The following is a 12263-nucleotide window of genomic DNA, read 5'->3' on the forward strand; positions in this document are numbered from 1 at the left end:
CGATGGCCGCAAGGGGGCTCATGTAGACATTGAAGAGGGTGGGGCTGAGCGAGGAGCCCTGAGGGACGCCGCAGATGACTTCCGTGGCTTCTGATCTGAACGGGGGCAGGCGGACTCTCTGTGTCCTTCCGGTGAGGAAGGAGATGATCCAATCCAGTGCCTTCTCCTGGATTCCGACGTTGTTGAGGCGCTGCACTAGGGTGCGGTGGCAGACAGTGTCGAATGCCGCGGAGAGGTCTAGGAGGATGAGGGCCGCTGTTTCTCCGTTGTCCAGCAGGGTTCGGATGTCGTCGGTGGCAGCGATGAGGGCGGTCTCGGTGCTGTGGTTGGCCCGGAAGCCTGACTGGGAAGGGTCGAGGGAACCGGTCGTCTCGAGGAAGGCTGCCAGTTGCTTGTTGATGGTCTTCTCGATGACTTTGGCTGGAAACGGGAGGAGCGAGATGGGGCGGTAGTTCTTGAGTTCGGTGGGGTCCGCCGTTGGTTTCTTTAGTAGAGCGCTGAGTTCGGCGTGCTTCCAGCTCTCAGGGAAGGTGGCGGTGTCGAGGGAGGTGTTGATGATGTCCCGCAGGTGGGGTGCGATGACAGCGTCGGCCTTGTTGAAGATGTGGTGAGGGCAGGGGTCGGTTGGGGATCCGGAGTGGATGGAGTTCATCGTGCTGATGGTGCCTTCGAGGTTGATCGGTGTCCAGGCGTTGAGGGTGGTGGTGGGGGGCGTTGGTTTGGTCGTGGGGAGCGTTGGTTGTGTTCTGAAGCTGTTGTGTATGTCAGCGATCTTGTTGTGGAAGTAGGAGGCGAGGGAGTTGCAGAGGTCTTCCGATGGGGTGATGTCGTTGGTTCCGGCGTTGGGGTTGGAGAGCTCTCTGACGATGTTGAAGAGTTCCTTGCTGTTGTGTGCGTTGTTGTCCAGCCGGTCCTTGAATGCTGTTTTCTTGGTGTCGTGGATCAGTTGATGGTGCATTCGGGTGGCGAGCTTGAGGGTAGTCATGTTGTCCGGCGTTGGGTCTCTTCTCCAGGCTTTCTCGAGGGCTCGGCAGTTCTTCTTGGAGCTCTTGAGTTCGTCGGTGAACCACTGGGCCTTCTTGCTTCCGGGTCTGCTGGGCGGGGTCCTCAGAGGGGCGAGCTCGTCCGCGCAGGTGGAGATCCATTTCGTGAGGTTGTCGGCGGCTTGGCTGGGGTTCGGTGAGCTGGCGGGAGGGTGCTGGCTCAGGGATGCGGCGAGTTGTTCGGCTGTGATCTTGTTCCAGCTTCTTCGTGTAGCCTGTTGCTGGTGGTGGTGGACCGTGGTTCTTTTGAAGGTGAAGTGGATGCAGCTGTGGTCCGTCCAGTGGAGTCCAGTGGCGTGGCTGAAGGAGATGTCTTTGCTGGACGAGAAGACGGCGTCGAGTGTGTGTCCGGCGAGGTGGGTGGGGGTGGTCACCAGCTGCTTGAGTCCGAGGGTGGCGAGGTTGTCAAGCAGGGTGGTGGTGTTGCGGTCGTTGTTGTTCTCCAGGTGGAAGTTGATGTCCCCGAGGAGGATGTAGTCAGCAGAGGGGAGGGCGTGCGGGCTGATGAAGTCGGCGATGTCTTCGCTGAATTGAGTGCGTGGTCCCGGGGGTCGGTAGATCAGGGTGCCTCTGAGGGTGGTCTTGGGGTCGGTGTGGATCTGGAAGTGCAGGTGTTCAGCGGTTGTCAGGGTGTTGTCGGCGTTGGTCGAGATACGGATGGTGTCCCTGTGGATGATGGCGATGCCTCCTCCAGTCTGGTTGTCGCGGTCTCTCCGGATGATCTTGTAGCCCTCTGGGATGGCGATGGCGATGTCGGGCGCTGAGGAGTCGTTCATCCAGGTTTCCGTGAGGAAGGCAATGTCAGGAGCTGTGGTGTCGAGGAGGTTCCAGAGTTGAACGGCGTGTCTGTGGACGGAGCGGGTGTTGAGCAGGATGCACTTGAGGTGGTTGCTGCTGGTGTTCGGCTTGGCGGGTGCTGGTGTGGGGCGTGTCCGGATGCAGGTGAACTTGCAGGTGCGGCAGCTGAAGGGTCCGTGGGTGCGTCTCGGAGTGGCTCGGTAGCACCCGGGGGTTCGGCCGGTGTTGAGTGCGTTGAGGGTGGCGGCATCGTAAGTCCGGCGGGTGGGGTGGCCTCTGCGGGGGCCAGGGGTTCTGGCGCTGGGCGCGGTCCAGGCGCGGACGGGCGCAGACGGGCTTACCTTTGGCGCACCTGCGGCGCTCAATCGGTGCTCCCTCTGCGCGCGTCCGCTGCGCGGTCGCTGAGGGGTCGACATAAGAGGGGAGTCGGGAGGGCGGGTCAGCTGGGAGGCGGGGTCGCGTCCACCAATGGACTGGCGAGGGGGCGGGGCCGCAGGCAGGAAGCGGCGGGAAACTGGATCGGGTTGGGCGGGCGGCCCTGCGGCGGCTGGGGCGCCGCTCTCGGCGTCGGAGGAGACTGGAGCAGCAAGGGGCTCAGGAGCAGGATCGAGGAGCAGCGAGGGGGCAACCAGGCCGGAGGCGCAGTGGTTGCTGACCAGGTGCGTGCGGGTTCCCCTTAAGAGGGGAGTCGGGAGGGCGGGTCAGCTGGGAGGCGGGGTCGCGTCCACCAATGGACTGGCGAGGGGGCGGGGCCGCAGGCAGGAAGCGGCGGGAAACTGGATCGGGTTGGGCGGGCGGCCCTGCGGCGGCTGGGGCGCCGCTCTCGGCGTCGGAGGAGACTGGAGCAGCAAGGGGCTCAGGAGCAGGATCGAGGAGCAGCGTGGGGGCAACCAGGCCGGAGGCGCAGTGGTTGCCCCCTCGCTGCCACCTCTTTTCAACAGTAGCATGACAGTATTCGGGGCGAACGGAAAACTCATATCCTGCCCCCCTTCTCTGTCTATCTGGCCTGGCCAAGTCATACAGAGCCTGTCTAGAAAGAAAATTTGATAGACATATCAATATAGCTCTAGGTCTTAAAGTGGATTGATTTGGTCCCGCCTGATTATTTTGCCGAAATGGGAACCGTTGGGCGCATTGTATCTCCGTATCCCATATCCATTGTGTCAGTTCCTTAAAGGCTTCTGTAAAAAGTTTTACACAAACTTCCGGGGGTCTGAGCCTTCAACACCTCCAGGTACGCCAAGAATTCATAAATTATTGCGGCAGAGGAGATTTTCCATGTCCTCGAGCATCCAGGAGATATCGCTCTTCTGCGTCATCAGTGCATCCGTAGCTGCTTTTTGTACAGTCATCTCGTCTTCAAGTGTGGAGATTCTATTTTCTGCTGCAGAGATCCTTTCTGCGATCTCTGAACAAGATTTGGCCACCCGCTGGATTGAATTTTGCAATTTTTGGCATGCACCTTGGTTTTTTTTACTTTCTGCCCAGCTGTCTTCTCTATGCGCCATCATTGTCTCATATATAACTACAAAGAGAGATATCACCTGGACATTCTAATAAATTGCCCTGGTCTTGCCTCAGCACCCCCCCCTCCTGATATGTTTCCCAGAATTGGTAGTATTCACCTGTTGATCCCCCGGGGATCGATCAGAGTCGGCAGACCTTCCAGGTGCATGTGGTATGGATGATATAGATGGTAATACCTTTTTGCGTACTGTCCCGGAGGCAGATACCCTGTTATTAGGGGTAGGCGGAATTTGCGTAGTCGCGCTCTGCAAAGCTCCACGAAATGGTAAAAAATCTCCGAGACCACGCGAAAGTTCCGCGAACATGCGGAATTGCTTGTTCCACCTTGTTCGTGAACATTGTTTGTGTTTTCAGGGAAAAATATCTCGCGAACACGCATTTTGAAAGCGCGAACAAGCAAGAAATTCCGCAAAGTCGCAGATCGCAGAATGTTTGGCAATTCCGTGTTCTCCGCAGAACGCAAAATTACCCAAATTCCGCGAACAGAACAGAATTTACCGCCCAGGCCTACCTGTTATGCGTTCCAGAGGTCTCCTCTTCCTGGCATATAATGCTGGTTTCACTCCATCACCTGCTTGGAGAGCCGGGAGGATCATCAGATACCTGCAGCGACTCATCCCCCGACAAATTCGAATGATCCGAGAGTGAGAAGAAGGGATCACCGATATCAGTCTCTGGCGGGTTTAAACCAACATTACCATGTGTTGCATGCAACTTGTCTCCTGGTATAGTTATATCCACTAATTCTTGCCTTTTGCAGGCCGAGGCTATAGGCACCGCCTCTGCAATAGTCACAGTCATTATATCTTGTGCCAGAGCCTGCGATTCTTGCCACCCTCAGCCCATCAATCCCTGAAATATTCGGCGGGGTTTGCCCAGAAAGTCATCCTGCCCCCCTTGCTCCACATTCTTCCTACTCTGTCCCGGAGCCCCTACAATCCCCTGGCTCACCTCTTCTTGACCTGCCGAAGGAGCTGCCTTCTCTATGTAGTCTCTTTCCTGGCCCAAAGTCCTGCCCTTTCTGGCCGCCAGGAAGATTGCTGGAGTAGTTCTTTTCCCAATGCCGATAGCGCTTGACGGATTGCAACTATCCCCAGCCGCTCCACATCATTGTTTTTCCTGGGCGGTTTCCGGGGCTTGATCGGAGCGGTATTGTTTCCTGTACCGCGCGTCTTTCCGCTTCTGGTGTTTTCTCCGGCGGCATCCTTTCCTGAGCTGTACACTGATCCTGACCCTCAGCCGATCGCTGCAAGGCTCCTTGATGGTGGCGCCAGATCAGGCGGTAGTATAGATGTGTGAGTCGGGAGCCGCACGCCGCAAAGCACTGTAGCGTAAGTAGATCCCACAGCATTTCCCGCTATCTTTTTTCCTGTTTTTCCCCGTATTCCATGTTTAGCTGCGTTCTTCTTTCAGAAGGTGCGGGGGATAGGTTTACGATAGCTCACTTGGCTGAGTGATCGGCCTCCATCTTGCCTCACTGAGCACTGACTAAGCTATACTTTTCAAATGGGAACAGGTGACTAGTTAATGTTTGATGACTTTGGAATTGTAATGAAAAATCCTTACTATTGGTGAAGTCAGATTTTAAATTACAATTTGTAAAATGCCACTTTTAGAAAGTTGTCATTTTCCTTTGTTAACCATTTAGTGCCTGTTGCATGCCTCGGTCAAATGACTGGGTGTAGCTGAGAGTTGAGCATTTTGTGTTCTCCTAGACAGACATGCACAATAGGGAGCTTGGATGTGCCTGGATAGGCCATCACTGGAAGGATGGGAGGGAGAAACTGGGCATAGCCCCGTTTACACTTGAAAGGCTGTGTCCTGCCTGCACTCAAAGGGAAACCTCTACTATTTATACCCAGTTGTGACTTTGAAGGGGGTTAGAAGCTTCTAGACCTCGGACACCAACTTTTGAGTACACAGTTATGGACCTGTGGACACTATAGAAGGACTGCTGAAAGGACTGCCACTCTGCTGGACTGCTGCTCTGAAGTACTGCTGTCCTGCTGTGCTAGTCAGATGCCCTCTTGCCTGGGTAAGAAGGCATGGACCTGCCTCTCTAGAATCCAGAACCCCAGATTGACTCAAAGGGCTAGTTGGTTGGCCTCCTGATCTGAAACCTCAGGGACACAAGAGTATTTCAACCACCTTGCATCTGCACCTAGACTCTGCCATCTGTGAATCTACCCAGCCAAGTGGAGCCACCCCAGTCCTGGACCCTGGGAAGTGGGCTTAAGGTACTCTGCCAGCCTCTGTGGATCCAGTGGAACCAACGCATCTGCTCAGCTACGCGGCAAAAGCCTGAGCATAACCAGCACATTGCCACTGCTGCATGGATTGGACCCGTCACAAAGGCCCACATCGCAACCCATCACTACATCTCAACTGCTATTGCACAACGCATCCTAGGTGCAGACCCTCGCATCTCTCATTGACGGCAGCCTTGACGACAACACCAGACTCCACATTGCAGCGTTGCAGCTCTTCAGAACTGACACATCGCCTCAACTGTGCAACTCATCCTTGATGCTTGAGTTTACATTGCATGCCCTCGTCAACGGGATCCTCAAGAATGACACAGGACTTAGCATCACAGCCTCATTGCACCTCAGACCCGATGCATCGCTTCGGCTGCATGATGCATCTTCGATGAGGATACTCGCAATGCTTCACAAGCCAGGATTTAAGGTACTTTGTTCAGCGGGTCTAACTGGGTCTCTGTAGCCAGCCTGCACTCCATGTGGTTGGCCTGAATGTGTGACTTTGTCCCGGTCTGGTGTGATCAGAGATCTACATTAGCGCTTTGTGCTTTTTGGTGCTATTTTCACGAAAATCTTTGAAAATTCATAACTCCGTTTCTACTGATTGGATTTTTGTTGTTCTGCTCTTGTTTAATTTATTACATTTTACTCTATATTTCTAAATTGATGTGAGACTGTTTTTGTGTGGTGTTTTCACTTCATTACTGTTTGAATATTTACACATTGACTCTATGTTAAGCCTAACTGTTCTGTGCCAAGTTACCAGAGGCTTGAGTACAGGTTAATTTAGGGTTGTCTTGTGCATCATCCTGACAACGATTGTGGTTGCTACTTGAACGTGGCTCACACCCCAGCCAACCAAAAACCCAATTTCTTACAGTAAATTTGGAAATGAAGGAGTTACTCAGATTAATTAAAGAAGATGTAAGACACACACACAGGTGTCTCATCTAGGAATAACTGACATATTTAAACATACAAAAAACTGACATTCTATTGACTCAGTGAAGTATGACAACCCAGAAGCATGCATTCTGTTAAGTGACTGAAAGAAGTTGGCTGTGTAAGATAGGAATTTGCTTGAAGAGACAATCGTGTATCCAGTTTTAACTGCTTAGTACAGAATACCCATCTAGGAATCAATAAACTCTTGACATTTTGAGAGGAGATTCCGCAACCATACGTAGTCATGCCCAGGAGAAGATGTACTCACTGCATTACCTGCAAGAAAGTACTTTGGTCTGCCACTCAGGGCACATTAAGAAAGCACAAGACTCACACATGTGTGTATTTGGCTATCCTATTGATCTTCCCTACCCAAAAACCAGACGGTGTCCATATTTGTGAAATCCATTGGAAAAATATGTTATTCACTACAAATCATGTGATCAAGGATCACATTTAGAATCCAAATAAATCCTTGCAGCTATTGATATTGGTAGAGTAAAACACAAGCCGGTCTGTATCATCTAGGAGATGCCCAGGTAGCATGATGTAGTTGAACCTTACATTGCATATTATGAAATTTGAAAAAAGAACAAACATTGAGTTAGTAAGTAGCCAATTTAGTGCACCTATTTAATTGTACCACTAATAATTCTGCAGTACACTCACCATATTATTTTATGTTTGGAAGAGAAGATAGTTTGGTTATAGACCCTTCTTTTGGAGAAAATCCAGGAGAAGAATATGAAGTGTCACATGCAAAGTAAGTACAGAAATAACAATTAGATCAGGTACATCAACTTGCTGCATCTGCCACAACAAGATTGCCTTTAGGAGGAGGGTAAGTTTGGACCCGTGAGTGAAGCAACCAGACGTTTAAATATGGAGACAGAGGGCTTTTTCACTGTTTGAAGTATTGTTCAAAGAATAAACTGAATAAAGAGATAAATTGTCACCTGAACCATATGTGGTAAAAAACAAAATGGCTGACATCCTTGTCTTCAAAGTATGTCATAATCGCATAGTATATAAAATCCTGAATCACTTACTCCAAAAGGAGAAGAAGTGCATTTAACAAAAACTTCACACACTAATCAGGAATCTTACAAAGCCAAGTCTCTCACAGAGGGGAAAACTGGGAAGGAAAAGTAACTAAAAATAAGAATTTGATTTAAAGTAAACAAAGTGGAGATCTAAGTGAGAAGCGAGCAGAAAGACACCGTGGATTGAGAATCTGATATGTCTGAAATTGCTGAACTTTGAGAAACAGTGTACTTACTAACATCCAGAAACCAAAGTTGTCATACCACCAATTAATACAATATCAGTTCCTGCAGTCTAGTTTGTTTACCCAAGCCATTATAAATGCCCCAAGAATTGTTTGTGATTCGATTTAAATTGCCCATTTACACTACACATTTACACCGCACTTGGATTGCATTAGTGATAGAAGGCCTGAGTAGCAAAGACCATGCATTGCAATGAGTAATGCCAGTCACTCTGATTGTAGTACTTGAAATGGCCATCTAAATTAATTTTGTGAAGTTTTACCAAATAATTGCATCCACTCTTGACAAACATGCATTAGTCAATGACAAACATTTGCTTTCTAATGGAAGTGGAGTATTGTATACCTTATTGGAAGTGTTAAGTAATATTTGCAAATTTGTTTACCAATGAAAAATTAAATGAAAACTATAAATCACAGAAGGATGTCACAACTGATAACTTGTTTGATCATTTTCTCATGATTTCCACTTCACTCATTCATTAAATTAACTATCTATATTTGGATCTGCTGTGTATATGGGATATAGGCTCCAATTCTAGACATTCTTGTCCTTACAAAGGCAGCCTGATGTTTTTGGTCTGGTGTGCTTTTATATGGAAATTATGCGCTCCACACTAAGGGGCTTTCTCAAAGTTTCACAAGGTTATTTACAGGAAGAAACTACCTTACCAAACCACAATGAAGTACTTTGGTGTAAAATAAGAGTGGATGTGGGTTGCAAGTTGCATAAGCTAACATGAGTTATTATATACTTTGATGACCACAAATCAACACTCAAACCACTGGACTAAATCAGACCGCAAATTCACCAAATTAATACTACTTGTAGAACAAGTTCTTCCTTTTTTTAAATCATAAATTGTGTATATTTTTGGGTTAGAACATTTGTTTCATTAGGTGAATCAACACATTTCACCATTATCTGAACCATGAGTCTCTCTGTAAGACTTTCAGGATTAAATACATTATTGGTCTGTGCTTTCAGTATATACTATGAGAATGATAATTAAAACTGTTTAGAAGAAGACCTATTTTCCTTATGGGTCAATATGTGATTTAGTATGAAATGGGCCAGATTGTCATAAAGGAATAATCACATCTTTTTTTATATTTCACAAATGATTCTTAAATAACGGTATTAGCAAGGTTCCCTTCATAGTCACTAAGGGGCTCATTATGATGGAGGGCTGACATCAGTCCGCCTGCCATCACTGCAGTGCTGGGACCGCCCACCTGACGTGCGGGGCTCCCACTAGCCCAATTAGGATGCGCTTGCCAGTATGGCAGGTGCATCCTGGCCTTTTAACACTGCGGGCGGTTCGCAATGTTTTTTTTAATTCTTTTTATTTGCAGTTTTTAGCAACAAAAAACAATTCAACCCACTGCCGTGTATACATGACATGTTATGGACGATACAGCCTCCCACCAACCCACCGCCAGCAATATGGTAGCTCCGCTCCCCCTCAAAATGTCCGAATAACATGCGCCTGACCCATCGAACCACCCGCCCCCTCCTTTCGTACAGTCTCAGAGAGCATCTGTGTAATCCCACGTGCCCTATATGCAGCCTGATCCGCATCCATCTCCCAGCAGTCTCAAAAAATGAACCTTAAAATTACAGCGCTTGGAGTGTTGTCTGCGCCAACCAGTGAGTGAAGGGCTCCCAGATATCCTTCGGCCTGGATCGCATCGGCAGTAGCTCCCAATATAGTGCAAGTTGCGACTGGCAATATACTACGCTTTTCACCCAGTCTCTAATACTAGGCGCTGTAGCCACCCCCCAGTGCATCGCAATTTGGCGTTTGGCCAGTAAAATGAGCATCGCTGGCAACTTTCGGTGCTTGGGTTTGACCATAGGCAAGATACCTAGCAGTGCAGCCTGCGGTGTACACGGGATCAGCAGACCGGTGATTGCACCTACTATGTCCATCACTTTGACCAGAAGGACGCCAGCGGGGGACAGTCCCACGCCATATGTATGAAAGTTGCCCCGCATGCGTGACAGCGCCAGCAAGTATCTGAATCTCTCAAGCCCATGCGGTGTAGCCGGTGAGGGGTGCGACATACCATATGAATATATTTAAAATGTATCAGGCGAAGTCGGTAGTTGGGGGATAGGATCTCCAGGAGCCTGCAACAGAGGTCCCAATGTTCATCAGAAATGTCGGCACCCAATTCCGCGGACCATAACTCACGAGCCGACGGGATCACTACGGGATGGCTGTATTGCATACGTTGGTACAATCTGGATATGAGCTTGCGTCCCGATTCCACCGTTAGCACGTTCTCCAGGGCAGATAGATCCGGCGGAGATGCCGGAAACGTAGGAAACAGTTTTTGGCTTGTGTGACGTAGCTGGCAGTAAAGCAGTGTGTCCAGCAGCGTCGGAGCTTCCTCACCACACATCTGCTCCGGCGTGATGAAGGAACCGCCCGGGAATAAATCCCCCACTGTGCGAAGGCCGCGCGCCGCAGCTTGCTCCCCGGTGCGCATATTTTGCAGCGGGGACCACATCGGGTTATCCCGTAGCGGTATCGATCTGGCATATAGGAGGTCCAGTCCGGCTCTGCGCCTTAGCCCATCCCAGGCCCATCTAAGTGCGTGCACCGGGTCTATGTCGGTGCATCTCCGCTTGTGCGGCGCATAAACAGCCACGGCGAGCGGCAACGGTGTCGCTCTATCCGTCTCGATCGCCACATGCGGCTGGAACGGTGTTGGGTGTACCCAGTGGTGTAAAAACTGTGCCTGTGCACAGTAGGCGTAAAGTGGGAAATCCGGTGCCGCCAGGCCTCCCTGCCGCTGCGGGAGAGTGAGGGTCTCCCATGCCACCCTCGTCTGCTTACCCCCCCACGCCAGCTCCACCATCTGCGAGCGCACCTGGCGCAAAAAACCAGCAGTCAGGGGCAGCGGGATGTTCCCAAATAGATATAAGAACTTCGGCAGGATGACCATTTTGGCCACTGCAATCCTGCCCGCCAGCGAAAGGGGCAAATGCTTCCAGCGACCGACCCGTTCCTCGACCCAGCCCAGTGCCCGCCCATAATTCTCCGACCATATTTGCTGCATGTCCGTGCTGATCCAGACCCCCAGGTATCTCACCGGCCCGTCAGCCCACTTCAGCGGGCAATTCGGGGTAAAGCGAGTCGTCCCGGCCGTCAGAGGTAGAATAACCGACTTCTCCCAATTTATGTTTACACCCGATAGCAAGCCATACTCTATCAGTTCTCTGGTCATGGGCGAGAGGTTTTCCTGCGGGTCAGTTATATATAAAGTAATATTGTCCGCGTACAAGGAAACGGTCAGTGCCCTTGATGAAAAGTCAATGCCCCTGTCTGCATGATGCTGTCTGATGCGGGCTGCCAAGGGTTCTGTAGCGATGGCGAATAGCAGGGGCGATAAGGGGCAGCCCTGTCTCGTACCCCTCCCAATGGCAAAGGGCGCAGAGATGAGCCCGTTCACTCTAACCCGAGCAGTGATGTTGGTATATAGCAATCGAATATAGCCAATAAAGGCCTCACTCATACCCATTCGCTGCAGCAAGGGAAACAGGAATCCCCATTCCCGGGAGTCGAACGCTTTTGTGGCGTCTAACAGCACCGCTACGGCCTTTACATGCGGGGCTAAATAGTGGAGCACACCAAATAAGGTTCGAAGGTTATGAGATGTAGAGCGGCCCGGCACAAAGCCCGACTGATCAGGGCGTATTATAAGCGGCAGCACCGGTTGTAACCGCGCTGCTAGCATTTTCGCGAAGATCTTTGCATCAGTATTGATTAAAGACAGCGGCCTATAGGAGTCGCAGTGTTGTGCATCTTTATCCGGTTTCAAGAGGGCAATAATGACCGCCTCTCTCATCGACTCCGGGAGCACACCTGCTTCAACTGCCTCAGCATATACTGCCAGTAGTCTGGGGGCCAGCAGTTCCGCATATTCCTTGTAGAATTGTGACGGTAAGCCATCCGGTCCTGGCGCCTTTCCGGCTGCCAATGAGCCTATTGCATCCTTAACGTCTTCTACCTCGAAGGGGCGATCAAAGTACCCTTTTTGGTGTGCATTGAACCAAATGAGCTGGATCGTATCAAAGTAGCTTGATAGCTCCGCCAGCGGTGGCGCTCCCCGGGTACAGTACAATTCTTTATAAAAAGTCCGAAACGTATCTAGAATTTCTGGAGGAGTATACGCATGTCCACCCTCCGGTGTCGCCACTGAGGAGATGTAGGGGGATGGTCTCTGCGATCGCAGCAGGAGAGCGAGCGTTCTGCCCGGGCGGTCCCCCTCACCATACCTGCGGGCCGCAGCATGCTTGGTCAGAAACTTAAGCTCCCTGTCCGCTTCAGCCTGGTATTCCGTGAGTTTGGTGCGTGTTTCCGCCAAAGTTGTCGCCGATAGGTCCGAGCA

This window comes from Triturus cristatus, chromosome 6, assembly GCF_964204655.1.
Source record: "Triturus cristatus chromosome 6, aTriCri1.1, whole genome shotgun sequence".
NCBI classification, from domain to species: domain Eukaryota; kingdom Metazoa; phylum Chordata; class Amphibia; order Caudata; family Salamandridae; genus Triturus; species Triturus cristatus.